Raw genomic sequence first — 19,883 nt, 5'->3', positions numbered from 1 at the left:
ACTATGTTCCAAGATTGATCGGGCTCTTGCCTCAGTACAGTAATTGAAGCTCTCAATCACTCCCCCTTACTTCCTGTAAGGATATAGCCCTATTCAAGAGTCCACACCCTTGAGTATCACACAAAAGTAATTAATGAGTAGTAAATTAACTCTCTTACAGAGTGAATAAATGATAATCACTGATGCTCGTAGTTATAAAAGAGCAGAGTATTGAATGCAACAGTATAAATCAACAGAGGTAGCTCGCGTATTCAATTCTCTTCATTAATGCTTCTTCACGCCTTTTATAGTTGAGGTCATTTAGTAACTGTTAGACAGAAGAGCTTCTAGCCGTTGTAAGTCTGGTTGCGTATTTTTCCAGTTGCAACGGTTTCCGCCGTTAATGCTTCTAACAAGGTAGGTTACGGACTGCTTGGACAACCGTTGGAGTGCCGTTGGGATTTTCTTCATAATCTGCAAAAATACATTAATTCAATAGGTTTATTCTTCGTAGAATAAGATCAAGAGTAGATTCGACCAACTGATAATCGAATATTCATAGCTTATGATTAGAATCAATGTCAGATGCATTGGGTAGTAACTGAACATGCTTGATCGAAGTGTTGTTCGAGTAATACTTGATCGATCAGGTTATCGATTAATCTGAGTGAAGACTCTGAACTAGAGGACTAAGATTATCGATCAAGTTATGAATTATTAGTTTATCGATCAGGTGATTGATAAAGGGAAAAAGTGATATCATACTATGATGCATAGACAATGAAGATCAAGGTTACTTTTGATTTTGGCATTCTTTAAATAGTGAAACAAGACACTTATGAAGGCTGAGAAAAGCTCAAATGAAATATATGATAAATTTTGAGAAACATTGAGACTTAAGGTTTAAAGTGAAATCGCCTTATGATCGAACAAGTGATCGAACACTTGTTGATCGATCAGGTTATCGATAAATAGAGTGTTATAGAAATGACTTTTGAAACACTAATTATTGAACACTTTATTGATAAATGAATAATGGATAACTTTATCGATAAACAGTAGACAAAAGTATATTTTGTGAAAACACAGACTATGTAAGTTGATCGAATAGATGATCGATAAAAGGTTCATTAATAATGTTATCGATAGAGAGGTATTTTCTTGTAAAACAAAAGAGCTGATTTATTGATCAAGTTATGTGAAAACAATATAAACAAGAAGAGTTGTTATCGATGAGATTATCGATAATCTGATTATCGATCTGGTGATCAAAGAGCCACGATGTGACAGAGTTATGTTAATTATCGATCATGTGATCAATAATGTTCTTATTGATTAGGTGATTGATAAGCCACCAAAATAATTCTTGCACGAAGAGTTATGAGGCAATGTTCAATCATATTATCAATAAATATTTGATCGATAATGTGATCGATAAATGGCAATCAAAAACAAAACATGGAATGAGTAAAGTACATTACCATTTATCTGTCTTCTCATCGATAATCGCTTTATCAATGATGTGATCGATAAACACCTATTGATTTTGTATTTCAGATTATCGATCAAGTGATCGATAATTTAACCCAGATTTTCATATGCAACTAAGAATGATCGATCAACACATTATCTAACATATTATCGATCAAAGTTTCTACTGAGTTGACTTAATTAGACAGAGTTATTATCTATCAGCTTATCGATAAAACCTTGATCGATCAGATGATGGATCAACATGCTAAATCACAAATTACTCACTTTGTTGTCATCAAAACCTTAAACCTAACATTCTCCCCCTTTTTGACGATGACAAAACATAGGTAAGAAATATTAATCATCAAAAACAGTAAAATTAAGCAGTAGATAGATCGAAGTAAAATCAACTGTCAAAATAGTAAAATCAACTGTCAAAAATATATCAGTAAAGCGCAGTAAACTCAGAGCACATGGCTAAATATCAATAAAATCAACTGTCAAAAATACATCAGTAAAGCGTAGTAAACTCAGAGCACATAGCTAAATATCAATAAAAACACAAAAAAGAGACTTTAAGCATCAGAATTTTTCTCCCCCTTTTTGTCAGCATTAGGTGGGGAAAAGGAAGGAGTAGACACAGGTGGAATGGTTAGGGGAATAGGAAGAGGGGGAAGATGAGAAAGTAGAGAGAGTGATGGAATATAAATAGAGGGAACTGGCTGGGGAACAGTGATCAGGGCCAAAGTAGGAGAGGGAGTGGGAGAGGTAGATGGTACAGATAGAGAAGTGGGTATAGTGCAGGTAGAAGGTCCAAGCTCATGATGAGGAGGAGATGGGGGATGATGAAGTAAGTCCTCAAAGTTGAAGGTAGTGCTGGGGGCAGAGAAGTTGCTGTAGAGAGACGCTACCATCCCTTTGAGCTCTCTAATTTCTCTGTCAACATAATCAAATCTCTGAGACACCTCCTTGTCCAAAACCATCACTGCTTGTTTGTGAAGATCTAGGATTTTGGAAATGCCCTCAAACTTTCTATCTGAGACTTCCCCATATTCTTGAGCAGTGATATAAACTCTCTTCTCAAATTCTTGAAGCTCGGCCTAAAACATCTCCTTGAGAGATCTCTCCATGAATGAGGGTCTAGGGGCATGAGGAGGAGCTGTAGTAGATTCGGCCTCATCCTGAGTCCTAAAGGTGCTGACAGCTGGTTGCTTCCCCTTGTCTTTCTGAGGTACCTTCTGAGATGGTCTGAAAGGTAGAGGAATCCTCATCTTGTGCAGCTGTGTAATCCCAAAAGTAGGAACTTTGGTCTTGGACTCTCCAGGCTCAGAGGGGACAATGTTGTTTGCCTGTAGGATGTATGTGGCTAACTGAGGATAGGGGATCGGTGTAGACTTGGATTTGTTGAGAACAAAATCCTTCATCTCATTATAGATCAAAGCCCCTATATTAATCCTTTCTCCACTGATTATCCGGGCCAATAACAAGTAATCATCTTGGGTTAAGTGTGAGAAGCTCCCGGATTTGTTGATCATACTTCTTGAATAGATATAGTGGATTATTCTATAATAATCACATATCTATTTAGGTGGGAAATTTAGCTCACCGGGGTACTCATCACTTTGCATCAGAATCTTATAGGCCTTAATTTCATTCATATCTCCCCCTCTCACCGAATCTTGAGTTCCTAGCAACTCATTAATCTTATCAGCAGTAAGGTGGAAGGTTCTACCTCTTAGTTTGACCCTTAAATAGTCATTTACCAGATTGTCCTGCTCATCATATTCTTCTACTAATTCCATGTTACAGTAGAACCTTTTAATTACTTTAGGACAAAATTCTCCACCAATTATCAGCTAGTTTGAGTAATATTCCAAGGGATGACTCAAGTCCAAATTAATCTGAGTATTTTTCTTTAAGCTCTCTATATCCACAGAAACAACAGGGCAAAATCTTCAGTTTGCAAAATCAGCCTTAAACTTAGCCGAATTCACTTCCTTATCAAGGTTTCCAACTAGTAATTCAGAGAAATAAGATGGAATACCTTCAGAGGGAATTTGTAGTGTGATCCCTTTACTGGCTGTCTGCTTTTTTTGCCTTGGTTGCTTGGGAATGGGAATTCTCAATGCAGTCTCCACAGCTTTCTGAACTGAGGCTCTATCATCTGACTCGGTTTCTGATTCCTCAGTGACTACCGACAACTTGGATTTGGACCGGGGAGATTTTCTTGGAGGAATTGGTTGCTCTTCAGTTTGACTTTCTCAGATTTTCAGAACACCTCTCTTCTTAGATGATTCTTCCCTCATTTTTGGTCTATATCGCTTTTGAGTGCCCGAGGGAGTAGTGTCGCTCGATTGGACTTGCTTCTCCGAGCGTTCTTCCCTTTCCACATTCAGCTGTTTCACCTGTGCCATTTCTGATGAACCGACAAAATTCAGAGAGAATAATTGGTTGGAAGTAGGTGTTTTGAGGTTGGTGGTAGTTGAAAAGATGGTAGAGTGGGATTCAAGTGCATAGGTGACTGGAAATTTAATGGAATAGTGATTTTTGGACCGTTGCTAGAAACAGGAGAGTGGTTTTGATCAAGTTAGGGTTTGATAACTGACGGGGGTTTTTCGAAACTTTCAACGTTATAAATTCAAAATTATCGATCATGTTATTGATCACCGGATGATCGATCATGTGTTCGATAAATATGAAGAACACATAAGAACACTGAAGGCAATTATTGATCACATTATTGAACAATCAATTATCGAACATGTTATCGATAAAATTAGTGGAGGAAATGCGTACCTAGTCTTTTTATCGATCATTTGAGCGATAATTCATTTATCAATCAGTGTATCGATTAATGCTTACCACGATTTGAGTATGTCACAAAAGACTTGCCGCTCCTGATCGATGTTCTGATCGATAATCCATTTATCGATCAGGTGATCGATAAATTACTTCTATGTAGCTTCATGATTATCGATCTCTTGTTCGATCATTCCATACTTTGTTTACCTCTATTTTTCTTTGACAAAACAGAGCTTCCTACAAAACAAATTTCTATCCACTCCAATGCTTAAGTTAGTTATTTAATCATCAAAACATTAAATTTAAATATTGAAATTTAAGAGATAATGTGAGATTTATTACAACTCATTGGGATTTACCATTCCCAATTCTCTTCGAAAGAAGTTGAACTTCTGTTGATCTAAAGGCTTCGTGAAGATGTCGGCTATTTGATATTCAGTGGGAATAAATTCTACTTTCACATCTTTCTTTTGAATATGATCCCGAATGAAATGATGTCGAACATCGATATGCTTAGCTCGGGCATGATGTACTAGATTCTTGGACAGACTTATCGTACTCATGTTATCACATAGGATTGGAATCTCTCGTAAGTTGATTCCTAGATCCTGTAGTTGTTGCTTTAACCATAGAATCTGAGCACAACAACTTGCAATGGCCACATATTCTGATTCTGTTGAGGAGATCGCCATAGTATTCTGCTTTTTGCTTGACCACGAGACAAGACACCCTCTGAAAAATTGACATTGTCCATTGGTGCTTTTTCTATTTGTCTTATATCCTCCATGATCTGCGTCTGAGTATCCCATTAGGTATTCTGCTCTCTTCTTTGGGTACCAGATTCCCAGATTTTGACTTCCGACAAGGTATCTGAGAATTCTCTTAACGCATTCTTCATGTGACTCTTTTGGAGCTGATTGATATCTTGCGTACATTCCTAACTGAATTGTATATTTGGTCCACTAGCCATGAGATATGGTAATAAACCAATCATTCCTCTATATCTGGTCAGATTCATGTCCTTGCCGTTTTCGTCTGCATCTAGCAAGATGGTTGAGCTCATCAGAGTTTTTACACTTTTGGCATTTTTTTAATCCATATTTCTTTAGCAATTCCTTTAGATACTTCGTCTGGGATATAAATATGCCATTTTTCTTCTGCTTGATTTGTAATCCTAGAAAGAAATTCAGCTCTCCCATCATTGACATTTCGGATTCTCCCTGCATTAGCTTAGCAAACTCTTGACAAAGATCTTCATTAGTAGCTCCGAAAATAATATCATCCACATAAATTTGAACAACCAAAAGATCTTTCCTACTTCTTTTAATGAATAGAGTAGCATCTACTTTGCCTCTTTCAAATCCTTTTTCTATCAGAAAATTACTAAGACATTCATACCAAGCTCTGGAGCTTTTTTAATCTATACAAAGCCTTTTTCAATTTATAAACGTGATCAGGAAAGTTTGAATCTTCAAAACTAGAAAGGCACTTTTAACATCCATTTGATATAGTTTGAAATCTTTAATGCAAGCAAAGGCTAAGAGTACCTGACGAGAGCCTTTTGTCATTTGCCTTGGGGTTCTCAATCAAAAATAAATCCAAGCTATGCAGTATAGTGCAAACTCGGGTCTTTTCACTTTTGGGAGCCTTTATTAATTACCTAAGCTAGACTAAATGCCATGCAATGTAATGAAATGGGGCTTTTGGGTTTTTAGCATTTAAACTAATGGTACCTAAACTAAATGCAATGAAAACAAACCTAATATACTATATTTTTGGTGTTTTAAGATAATAATGATGGAATGGAAATAAATGATAGGAAATCTCTTGAAAATGGTTTTGATGGCAATCATAGTTCACTTAAGATATTGGGAGTTTCACAAATCCATTAGGTTTTCTTAATAACAACCTCAATAACTCATTGAGTCCAAAGCTTACATTAATGAACTCATTAATGAAAACTTTGTTAAGCTTCCTAAATGTGTAATTTTGGAATGATCATGCAATTGGCTCAATGTAACACACAATCAACTCAGTATCAAAACATAACCATGCAAGATAGGAGAGAATCATGAGAGTTACAAGAAGCATATATGCAACTACATATATTTAAGCACAAAATTCAAAACCAATCAATCCAAATTACAAATATTAATCATTAACCAATGATTACAGTAACAATCCCAAGTTCTTAACTAACAATTTACAACTCCTAGACCTAGAAAACCATAAATCATAGCTAAAAATTGAAAACTGAAACTAAACTCCCCTTTGAAGTCTGGAAACTCATGCCATACCACCATTCTTCAAGAGTTGATAAACCCTAGCCCTCCATAGCTTCAAGAAAAACTCCAACCAAAGTGAATCTATCAACCATGGCAGCTGGGAGTAGAAGGAAATGAGATGAAATGAAGGAAATAGATGAGGAAGAAAATGGAGGTGGAGAGGCAAGAAGATGAGAGAATAGAGGTGTTGGAGATGATAGATTGAAGTTCTCCCCCGAAAATAGGGTTTCTAAGGGTTTAAAGGGTCCATATGGGTTGGATCATATGATTAGAGGCTCCATTTTCGCGTTCTGATCCGGATCTGGCGTTGCTGATACGAGTCTTTCGCTGTGGCGAAGCATTCCTGAGAGGGACTCTGTCTAATCTTGTGATTTTATCGCGGCGAAGCTGTAAGTTGGTCGCGGCGAACTCTGCTCGAGAGATTACTGGTGAGATTTCAATTTGGCGCCACGGCGAAGAATTCTCTTCGCCGCGGTGAACTGTGTTAATGCTGATACTCTGATCTTGTGTTGTGTCATCCTTTGGTCTTTGATCTTGGCTTCAATTCTCAAGTGTCCTACAATAAAAAGCAACAATTTGAAGCATCAATTGTCCTAGAAATCAACTGAATACAATTAATAACCAATTATGACAATTTTAACCTCAAAAAGACACTAACTCAAAGCAAGGACTCTTAATCTAAATTAAGCACAATTATCATCAAAAGGAGCCAAAATCTATGATAAATACCCTTAAAATGATATGAAATAACATAGAACAATTGGGTTTAATCAGTACCCGTATGGCCTCCAATCTAGCTACTGGAGCATAAGTTTCTTTATAATCGATCCCTTCTTCTTGATTATATCCTTTAGCCACCAATCTAGCTTTGTTTCTGACGATTTGTGCAGACTCATCGAGCTTATTTTTGAATACCCATTTGGTGCCTATGACCAAATGATCATTAGGTCTGGGTACCAGTTCCCAAACTTGGTTTCTCTCGAATTGGTTAAGCTCTTCCTGCATTGCAACTATCCAGAACTCGTTGGATAGGGCCTCGTCAACATTGGTAGGTTCAATGTGGGATATAAATGCTGAGAAGTGCACTTCATTGAACACTTGTCTCTGGGTTTTGACCCCTTTATTGACTTTACCGATGACTTGTTCCAGTGGATGGTCTCGATTATGTCTCCAAGCCTTAGGCTGCTCTAAATTTTCTTGTGAAGAAGATTCATTTAAATCATTTTTGGTTTCTAAAGATTCTTCTGAGGGTAATTTGTTTAAAGACTTGTTTAAACCCAATTTTTGAAAATTTTGAACGATCTCGGCATCGTCATCTGGAGGTTTTGAAATTAGTTCGGTTTCAGCAAACACAACATGAATTGATTCTTCAATTGTAAAAGTACGTTTGTTGAAAACTCTATAGGCTTTACTACGATTAGAGTAACCAAGAAATAAACCTTCATCAGCTTTAGGATCGAATTTACCCAGATTCTCTTTGTTGTTGTTGTGAATGTAGCATTTGCTCCCGAAGATCCTTAAATGAGCTAGGTTAGGCTTTCTTCCTTTGTATAGCTCATACGGTGTTTTCCCGAGTAGTGTTCTGATGTAGGCTCTATTGGAGATGTAGCAAGCCGTGCTCATTGCTTTTGCCCAGAATACTTGTGAAATTCCTTCCTCGTTTAGCATTGCCCTTGCCATTTCAGTGAGGACTCTATTTTTTTGTTCGACGACACTGTTTTGTTAAGGAGTTCTCGGTGCTGAAAAATTATGCTCAATTCCATGCTCATCACAGTAGTATGTGAATTCGTTGTTTTCAAATTCTTCTCCATGATCAAACCTGATTGACACAATGGAAATACCTTTCTCATTTTGGACCTTTTAGCAAACACAATAAATGCATTGAACGTTTCATCTTTAGAGGAAAGAAACAAAGTCCAAGTGAATCTTGAATAGTCATCAACTATCACAAGAGTGTACAGGTTTCCACCAAAACTTTTCACTCTCAACGAACCAACCAAATCCATATGAAGTGTAACATCCAAACTTTTGGGCCTAGAAGTACCAGAAATAGCCTGAATTGGATAGGCTACTAGACCCCTTTTGAGCAGAAGTCCCAAAGATGAGAAAGGAAGTCAAAGTAGTTTTAGGGACTAAACTGCAAAATAAAAGTTTTCAAGGGGCTAAAGTGTAATCAAGCTAGAGGCTCCAGTAAAGTCTCAAGGGCCTAGAGAGAGTAAAGAGGCTAGATACAGGCCAAAGGTTAAGTTAGAAACCTCAAAGAGAGGATTGTATGAAGTTAAGTCCAAGCAGAGACTAAATCGTAAATTCAGAAAGTTATGACCAACAGGGGTAAAAATGGGAGAGTATACAGAGAATTCTATGAAAATCTCAGAAAATAGGAAATAATATTCTAAGGCTCTTGTGTGAAGAGAAAAGATGAAAATACCCTTGAGGCAGCTTAAATGGAATTTATGAGGTTGTTGCCGGTAAAAAATATACCGTTTGAGGTAATTATTTGAGATAGCAAGAGACCTAAAAAATGTATACAAAAATGAGGTTAAATAGATGAAAGGTTGTACTAATTTATAAAATTAGTCTCACAACCAAAAGGCTAGTGGAGTGGCTTTAATAAATTAAAAAGCCTGTTATGCCGATAAAAGGGCATTTCAGTAAATAAATTTTATGCCTTAAAAGAAGTGGTATGACCTAAGAAAATTCATAGATATTCTCAAAAATTAAAGAGAATTTATGGAATAAACAAAACAATTTTCTGAGCTCCGGAAGGCCATAAAGAAGGCCGGAGAAACGTGGGCCAAGTAAATTCGGAGGAATCAAGTTTGATCCAACGGCTAGGATCTAATCTCCCTTCTCCTCCACCACATTTGTGACACTTGGCATCTTCTAAAAGGATGAGGTAAGTATGATGCAAGAAGATGATGCGATGATGATGTAAAAGTCAACTTGAAGTTCTAAAATTGCCCTTACCCTGTCTATTAGCCACCAAGGGCATTTTGGTCCATTCAAGCCAAATTTTTGGCTATAAATAGAGCCTCACCCCCTTTATACTTTCAGCCAACATGAGTTTAAGAGGGGAAAATTTGCCAAAATTTAGAGAGAAAAACGTAGGGTTGAAGGCCAAGAAGAAGGAACAAGGTTCAAGCTTCAAGACCAAGGTATGTGATGGTTATAGCATCTGATTTGATGCCTATTTCGAATTATTTACTGTCCATATCTGATTCTGAAATTTGGCATGCTTAAAGTACACTCTGTAAGCTTTAAATCCATAGGTATAACACTTCATTTGGATATGTGTATGATTTATGGTGATTTTTCAAAATTAGGGTTTGAAATCTGGAAACAGTGTTGAACTTTTGGAAGAGTGTCGAGTTCCGTATAATTTCGGTGCTGTTCAGCATAGAATTGGTTTCTGAAACTATTTTTCTTGTAAATTTAACTTAATGAGGTTTCAGTGAGACTTGGAACCACTCAATTTTTATTTTTCTAGAATTAATTATGAATTTTCAAATTTGCGCAAGAATTCTGGAATTTCTGCGTGAACAGTACCCTCGAAGCATAATTTTCAGATTTGATATTCTTGAATCTAAGGCCATCTAAAGTGATCCTAATTGACAAGAAATGGATCATAAGAATGGGAAATAATGAGATTTATATTAGAAAATTTAGAAAGAAAACCCTAAGACTAGGAGAAAGGGTTGAGGTTTAAGAAAGCTAGTCTTGAACTTTATGTAATCTAGTGGTCCTAATGGATTGTATGTTCATTATGGTTATGTTCAGGACCTTTGGAACATCTAAGAGGATGTTTGGTGATGTTAAGAAAATGCCCATATGGTTGGAAAGTCAAGGGAGTCAAAGGAAAAGTAAGAGGAAAGCTTGAGGTGCAAGGTAGTGAACTTACCTATTGTCATTGCTTGATGTTGTATGCTTGTGTGTTGCCATGTACATGTTATTGAATGTTATTGTGACATGTTTTAGCTGTTGTAATTGCTATTCATGATAAGTAGATTATGTCTCCATGGCCATGCATCAAGAAGTTAGCTTTGAGCATGCTAATATGTCACTAATTAACAAGAGAATAAACAAGTTACGTGTAGTGCATTAGCATCCATCTAGCACGATTAATATGGTATTGTTTGCTACTAAGATTCCCTCGAATCTCACCCCTCTCTAACCAACCAAATAGGTCAATCAATGATGGGCAATAATGGCATGAGAAGCAAGGAGAAGAAAGCGGAGAATTATGGATGTCAATGAATGATATTATTATTCATTGTGTAATTCTCTTACGATGTAATTTATGTGTATGGATGCATATGATGCCATGTATTTAATTATAATGCTTATGGCATGTATAGAAATGTATGAGCATGAATGGGAAAGAGTAAGCCCATGTTACGTATGCCAAAAAAATAAAAAGAATTAAAGTAAAAAGATGTTAAGGGATAAAACGTAGGTCCTAGAGCAGTAAGTTGTAGCTCTAGTTTAACCTATCAAACGAATGAGTTAAGTCACAAGATTTGGCAGACTTATAGTATACATCCCAAGATTTAAAATGAGAGTAGATTACCTCAATTGGATGTGTATACAAGGAGATACGAATTTCTAAAGTTAAGGCATAGAATCTGGAAGTGCCAGATTTTATGAATTAAACAGTAATGTTTATTAATTAAACTGTATGAATTGGGTAAGGATAAGTCTAATTGGATATTTTTCCCTTAAATAGCATCAAAATAGCTTTCTATAGAATTTTAGAACACCTCAATACGATCTTGATGAAATTAGTTATGAATTTTTGAAGTTGGGCCTGTAATTTGGAAATTAAACAGTAAATAGTAACCCGGGTAATTATGTTGAAATTTTAAATCCACGGGCTTGTGTCATGATCTGCTTGAACCATAACACTTACAAATGCATGCTCTGAGGAGTTAAAGATAGGACGTTTTATTAAGCATTTAGAGTGGCCTTTCGGTTGAGACTGTCTTCTTTGATTTAAACGAAGACTTTGTTTGTTTACCTTCCTGATAGGCATCATAAATAATACCATATTCATACTGAATTTTCGGTAAACCGACAACTAAATCCCTTTTTGTTAATTTTGAAAGTTGATTCATGCTAACATGTGCAAGATGTTTATGCCAAATCCAACTTTCCTCTTTTTTACTAATAAAACAGTTTTCAGAGGATTTAGAGTCAATTTGAAGTGTATAACAGTTATCGTCTCTTGGAGCTCTCAGCTTTATATTCAACTCTTCTTTCTTCAATGGTAGATTGTCTTTACTTATTACTAAGCATTCTTTGGAATCAAATATCACCTAGTTGTTTTTGTCGGTACTCTGGCTAACGCTAAGTAGATTGTGGCACAGACCTTCCATGTAGTATACATCTTCAACTTTCATTCCTTGGTTACTTCCTATTTCTCTGATTCCAGGAATTCTTCCAGATTGATTGCCACTGAAGCTTACTTTGCCTCCGTCTTTTGGTTTGATGTGAACTTCTCAATATCACCCGTCATGTGTCTAGGGCATCCACTATCGATGTACCATATGTTCATTCTGGATGCTTTGAGGCATACCTTATCTGTCTCTGAGTCTTCGTCTTCCTAAGCCACAAGACAAATGTTGGCAGTTTCTTCATCATCACTATCTTCTTCTTCTTCTGAAGAGCTATCATCCCAGATTGATATGACAAAGGCTTTCTTCTTTCTAAATCTTTCTTTCTTCTTTTCCTTGTCCTTCATCTTAGGTAGTTAGGGACACTCTACTTTGATGTGTCTTGGTTTCTTGCATTCGAAGCAAATGATCGGTTCTTTTGACTCATTCTGAGATGTTGAAATTCTGCGTTTTGACTGGAACTTCCTTCCAGCTCTGCTCTTGTAGAATTTCTTGAATCTTTTGATGATAAGACCCATTTCATCATCATCCAGGTCTTCTTCGTTGTCATCTTCGCTCTCTTGAGTTTTAAGAGTGATACTTTTACGGTTCTTCTCGTTCATCTCCTTTTTGTATCTTTGCTTGCTCTCATATTCTACAAGGCTTTCGAATAATGTTGTAACAGAGCCAATTGATTCTCCTTTTGTTTCTTCAATTGCTATTACCTTTGGCCCCCATTCTTTTGTGAGACCACTTAAGATTTTTCTCACTTGGTCCTCCTGACTATACTTCTTTCTGAGTGCCATGTGATGATTTATGAGATGCGAGAATTTGACTTCCATATCTCGAACACTCTCTCCATCCTTCATTCTGAAAAGCTCAAACTCTGTAGTGAGAGTGTTGATTCTATTCTGTTTTACAATAGAGGTCCTTTTGTGGGCTATCTCTAGTGCTTCCCACATTTCCTTCGCGGTTTCTAGACTGGAAACTCAAGTATTCTCGTTGGCTCAGTGCACATGTAAGAATATTGATGGCTTTGTTGTTTAGGGTCACCTGTCTTCTACATCAAACTCACTCGGAATCTTACGTACTTGTTGTCCGTCTACGGTCTTCATAGGGACATAGTTACCATGCTCAATTACGTACCATAATCCATACTCGGTTGCCTTGATAAAGATTTTCATCCTCACCTTCCAGAAGGTATAATTTTCACCATTAAAGCCTGGTGGTTTGGACGTTGAGCACCCTTTAGGTAGCACGCTATCTCTGAATCCTGCCATGGGATCTCTCTTTAGACTGTTAAGTCTTTGCTGAAGAGACCTGCTCTGATACCAAATGTTAGTGGCAATCTCACCCAAGAGGGGGTGAATTGGGTGAGTTATAAAAATTTACGAAATTAAAACAAAGAGTTATCAGAAACAGAGAGTGAGAATTTAGAATGATTTCACCGTAGAAAGGAAGACACAAGATTTATACTAGCTAGTCTCAACCACTTGACCTACGTCCAGTCCTCAGAACAGCTCTGAGTATTTCACTATATTCCAAGATTGATTGGGCTCTTGGCGCCTCAGTAAAGTAATTGAAGCTCTTAATCACTTCCCTTTACTTCCTATAAGGATACAGCCCCACTCAAGAGTCCACACCCTTGAGTATCACACAAAAGTGATTAATGAGTAGTAAATTAACTCTCTTACAGAGTGAATAAATGATAATCACTGACGCTCGTAGTTATGAAAGAGTAGAGTATTAAATGCAACAGTATAAATCAACATAGGGTAGCTCGTGTATTCAATTCTCTTCATTAATGCTTCTTCACGCCTTTTATAGTTGAGGTCGTTTAGTAACCGTTAGATGAAAGAGCTTCTAGCTGTTGTAAGTCCGGTTGCATGTTTTTCCAGTTGCAACGGTTTCTGCCATTAATGCTTCTTACAAGGTAGGTTACAGACTGCTTGGACAACCGTTAGAGTGCCGTTGGGATTTTCTTCATAATCTGTAAAAATACATTAATTCAATTGGTTTATTCTTCGTAGAATAAGATCAAGAGTAGATTTGACCAACTGATAATCGAATATTCATAGCTTATGATTAGAATCAATGTCAGATGCACTGGGTAGTAACTAAACGTGCTTGATCGAAGTGTTGTTCGAATAATACTGGATCGATTAGGTTATCGATTAATCTAAGTGAAGACTCTGAACTAGAGGACTAAGATTATCGATCAAGTTATGAATTATTAGTTTATCGATTAGGTGATTGATAAAGGGAAAAAGTGATATCATACTATGATGCATAGACAATGAAGATCAAGGTTACTTTTGATTTTGACATTCTTTAAATAGTGAAACAAGACACTTATGAAGGTTGAGAAAAGCTCGAATGAAATATATAAGAAATTTTGAGAAACATCGAGACTTAAGGTTTAAACTGAAATCGCCTCATGATCGAACAAGTGATCGAACACTTGTTGATTGATCAGGTTATCGATAAATAGAGTGTTATAGAAATGACTTTTGAAACATTGATTATCGAACACTTTATCGATAAAATGAATGATGGATAACTTTATCGATAAACAGTAGACAAAAGTATATTTTGTGAAACACAGACTATGTAAGTTGATCGAATAGATGATCGATAAAAGTTTCATCGATAATGTTATCGATAAAGAGGTATTTTCTTGTAAAACAAAAGAGCTGATTTATCGATCAAGTTATGTGAAAACAATGTAAACAAGAAGAGTGGTTATCGATAAGATTATCAATAATCTGATTATCGATAATCTTATCGATAACCACTCTTCTTGTTTACATTGTTTTCACATAAGATTATTGATCTGGTGATCGAAGAGCCACGATGTGACAGAGTTATGTTAATTATTGATCATGTGATCAATAATGTTCTTATCGATCAGGTGATCGATAAGCCACCGAAATAAATTCCCGCACGAAGAGTTATGAGGCAATGTTCGATCATATTATCGATAAATATCTGATCGATAATGTGATCGATAAATGGCGATCAAAAACAAAACATAGAATGAGTAAAGTACATTACCATTTATCTGTCTTCTCATCGATAATCTATTTATCGATCGTGTGATCGATAAACACCTATTGATTTTGTATTTTAGATTATCAATCAAGTGATTGATAATTTAACCCAGATTTTCATATGCAACTAAGAATGATCGATCAAATGATCGATCAACACATTATCTAACACGTTATCGATCAAAGTTTCTGCTGAGTTTCCTTAATTAGACAGAGTTATTATCTATCAGCTTATCGATAAAACCTTGATCAATTAGATGATCGATCAATATGCTAAATCACAAATTACTCACTTTGTTATCATCAAAACCTTAAACCTAGCAGATACCCTATTCGAGTAGGAAAGCGAAGCAGTCGAGGCAAGGCAAGCAGTGTTGAACTTACCCAATGGAAATATGACTAGCCAAGAATGAAGCTAGGCTTGGATGCATCTGAGTTTAGCAGAGTACTAGAGTAAGCAGAAAGAAGAAGAAACTCATAAGTCCTCTCCCTCTGACTTCCAGAAATAGCTACGAACAGAAAGAGAGGCTCCTTCTTGTAAGGATAAGATATTTGGATGGCATGCTACAGACATAGGAACTAGTAAGAGCTTATAATCCTTACATTGAAATACCAAGCATTATACATGTTAGAGTATGCTCATATTGAAAAGTGAAGTAGAAGAAGGAGAAGTTGCATAAGTCCTCTCTCTATACCATTCGAAATCAGTTAAGAGATAGTAAGAGCAGCTGGAGGAGTAAGAGAACTCCTAAGGTAGATTGGCTTAGGTACCTAAGGAAATAAATAGGTGGCCTGGGGAATTGACATGAGGCCTAAAAGAATGATTTTGGTTCTTGGAATAGTTGTGGGGAATTATCAGTTAGGTGACCAATTGAGTAGAGGTGACTTTACTTAGTCCTATGGTCTAAGTCTCCCAAAGATCATAATGTGGCTTTGACTAATAATAGTATTCCAGGGTTATAGTGGATCCTAAAGAGGCTTATGGTAGAGCACAGTAGCTCTTGAGGTCGTAGTAGAATGAGCCTAAAGGAAGTAGCTAAGCCATAAGAGTAAGAGTATAGTACCTCTTGGGGAAGATGAATACCAAGGACGAGTTGAGGATATAGAAACGTCCTTCAATCGTAAACCAATACCAAGAGAGTACCCATGACATCCTTCCAAATAACCTTATCATTGATTAGGTTGGGCTCAATTTCCTTCTGATTAACAGAGGAAAGACAGTGTTAGAAGAATTAGAGCTATAAGACTTGAAAAAGAGACATTTAGACTAGCTCTAGACACAGGAAGAACCCTTGTGATACAAAGATAGACTTAGTATTGGCGGGCAAATCCTTAAGATGAGGCTAGAGTAAAGAATGTAAGTTAAAAGACCCAGCCAAAGATAGAACAAGAAGGGTCTAAGACAGTAAAGTAACAAGGTTAAGCCTATCAGAGTCAGTGCCTCAGATTCCCGTCAATACTGTTCAGTTAAACGTGCTCAGACAAGAGTAGCTCGATGATAGGTCACCTTTGGAAAGCAAGGTAAAAGAGTACAAAAGCCAAAAATGTTAGTTATTTTTGGCAAGAATGCACTAAGTCCAACAAAAATGGAAGATAAAGTTAAGAAAATTGTTAGGTTATTTAGTATCCTGAGCAGTATTATTTTAGATCGAGACCTGAGATTTACTTTGAAGTTTTAGAGGTCCTTACAGAAAGAAATGGACAGTACTCTCAAATTCAGTACAACCTACTGTCCACAGACAGATGGCAGACAGAAAGGATGATTCAGATGTTAAAAGATATACTACGTGCTTGTGTACTTGATTTTGGCAGTGATTGGGACACATACTTACCGTTAGCCAAATTTGCTAATAGCAATAGCTTCCATTCAAGTATCCAAGTGGTGCCATACAAAGCATTTTACGGGAGGAAACATAGATCTCCCTTATGCTGGATAGAGCTTAGTGAAAAAAGTATGTATAGTCCTGATTTGGTGGATCAGACCTCCCAGCAATTTAAGGTTCAACAAAGACTCCGAACAATTCAAAATAAGCAAAAGAGCTATACAAATACTAGAAGGAGATTGTTAGAATTTGAGGCTGGTGATCACGTTTTTCTCAAAGTGTCACCAATGATAGGAGTTGGTTGACCCCTAAAGACTATGAAGTTAAGTTTGAAATATGTGGGACAATTCCAAATTCTTTCGAAAGCAAGACCAATAGCATACAATTTGACTCTTCCCCCGAATTTGAGTCAAATTCATGATGTCTTCTAGGTCTCCCAATTAAAGAAATACTGCCTAGACCTGACATATGTCATAAGTTATGATGACATTGTACCCTGAGACAACCTATTGTTTGAGGTCGGACCATAACGAATTAGTGATTAGAAAGTCAAACAACTAAGGAATAAGCAGATTCCACTGGTCAAGGTTGTTTAGAAAGGTCTTACACCAGAAGAAGCTACGTGGGAGAGAGAGACTAAGAGAAAGGAAAAGTATCCTAAACTTTTTCCAATAAAGTGTGCTTCAAATTTCGAGGATGAAATTTACTTAAGGGGAGAGAAATATCACATCCAGTAATATGTTAATTAGGAATAAGAATATTCCTAAACAATTAAGGGCTAAAAGGGATGAGAAGAAATAGAAGATTTATGGTGGAAAATAATTATTATGATTTTCCAAGTCAATTATGAAAATCTGACTATTTAAGGAAAATTGGTCAAAAATAATTATCAAAAACATTTTCAAACCTCAGAAATTTAAGAAAAAATAAGGATAATGTTCCTTAAGAATTACATGAGGTTCTATAATTGGTTTTATGACCAAATAAGGGTGAGTTAGGCTAATTTGAAGCCTTTTATTTAAAAAATTCCAAATAAATATTTGGAAGGAGAAGAAAATTCCAAAAAATTCCTATGATGTTCCAAGGAATTATAAGAGATTATGAATTAAAAGGAGACCCTCAAATTTTCAAGATTTTTCCTAATTCTTTTGACAAGTGGAAAAATCACTAATGAGAAGGGAAATAACTTTCCTTTTTATTTAATTAATGGAAATTTGAGATTTGGATAAAAACAGCATTTTAGAAAGAGAAAAATGAGGAGAATAAATTATGAATCTGATAGAAAATAATTATAGAGGCCAGAGTACTATAATTATAGAAAAGAAATTAAACCCGGAGTAAAAGTGCACCGATAAAGTGTAGATTAGAGTCTTACACTTTACTTGGCCCACAATTTGCCATTTGCAAGCCCCTAATAGAGAGTAATTAAAGTAGCCAAGTGTCAAGCCTTAAGAGGAGAGGATCTTGACTTTGAAAACTAATTACATTTGGATTTACTTAATTAAGAAAGAAGTTTCAAGAAAGAGTATGGAAGTGACACTTGGCAAATTATTGATTGTTGGTAGTTAGGATATTTTGTGCACTTAAGTGAGCTCTTCCTCCCCTATTTTTCAGATGTGTGGTATGGCCAAGAGAGAGCAAGAGAGGGAAAGAGAGAAGTTAAAGGGTGAACAAGGAGGAATCAACCACTCTGGATCAAGAAAGCTTGGAGCTAAGGTTAGTAGTTGATATTATGTTGTTCCTTACTTGATTCTCTTGAGTTTGATAGTTGGAAAGATCATTTCTTGTTTCTCCTTCCTACTGGCCGAAATGTATGATGTGTAGGGGAGAAAGTTTTGTTGTTCACACATGTTAGAACACTTTAGATCTTGGTTGTTTCAAGTGGTTCCAAGTGATTGTATGTTATTTTTGAAGAGATTTCTTTGATGCTTCTCAAATGGTACTATTCACCAAGATCATAATTGGACCCTAGGATGTGTTTTTCAATGTTTTGATGCTTCCATTATTTAAATGAAAAATGGTATAGGATAAACCTAAAGAACAAGTGTTGGAAGTATTAGAATCCAAGTTGTAGTTTTTGGATAATAAACCCTTTTGGTTCAACCAAGCTGAAACTAGAAGAAGGAATTTTCTTTCCTTAAATCCAAGTGCATATTTAGATTCTTCATGAAAAATCATGTAGGAATAAACTAAGAAAGGATTTTAGGGCTTAAGGAAACAAAGTTCAAAAATTAAAGATCAAAGGTTAAAGCTTTAAAGGGCAAGGGTACATGAGTTTTGTTATTGATTTTTAATATGGTTTGGTTGATAATGTTGCTGCCCCTTTCATGGTTTGTGATGTTAGGTTTTGTTAATTATGGAGGAGAGGAAGAAGGTCAAAGAATCAAAGAGCATTTGAATCAAGGTAGTAAGATTTAATTAACTGCAATGTTAATTGTTGCATTGGTTACTATGCAATTCCATGTGCTATTATGTAGTTGAGCTAAATGATGATAATGATAATGATTGTGTAGCTATACTCCTTGCTTTAATTAGCTATTGCATGTTGGAGTGCTACATGTATGAGGCAAAGTAGTTCCCTATTAATAGCAAAAGGTTAGAATGCTTGTTATTGATGCATATTGATGTTGTGGTTAATTATTCTTGCTACTGGGATTTCATTGAAATCTTACCTTCCCAAAATAATCCAACATTTGAGGGCCTGAATCATCCAAAGGGAAGCTGTAAATTCAAGAGTAATTGTGGTGGTGAACCATAAGAAAACAATTCTATTTTGGTTACGTATAAGGATGCATGGTTCGTGCGGTAACCCTAAGGAAGCCATCAACTTAGAGCAGTGTTTTGACTAAGCTTCTGAATGAATTTAACTGTGAAATTTGGCATGCTTAGATATCACATCTCAAGCTTTAATTTAATAGGTAGCATGTTAAAAATGGACAATTATACAATTTTTAATGATTTTTCAAATTGAAGTCCAAAATGAATTTTTGCTGAAATGATAGTGATGACTTCCATAAAAATCTAACACTTCCTCAAAAGGAATTAGTTCATTAGATTATTTTTTCTTGAAAGAGCTTTCAAAGTGCTTTTTATAGAATTTTG

Source organism: Neltuma alba, unplaced genomic scaffold (assembly GCF_004799145.2).
Source record: "Neltuma alba isolate B1F8T4 unplaced genomic scaffold, ASM479914v2 tig00003079_pilon, whole genome shotgun sequence".
Lineage (NCBI taxonomy): Eukaryota > Viridiplantae > Streptophyta > Magnoliopsida > Fabales > Fabaceae > Neltuma > Neltuma alba.
Note: the sequence above shows the minus strand (reverse complement) of the source record.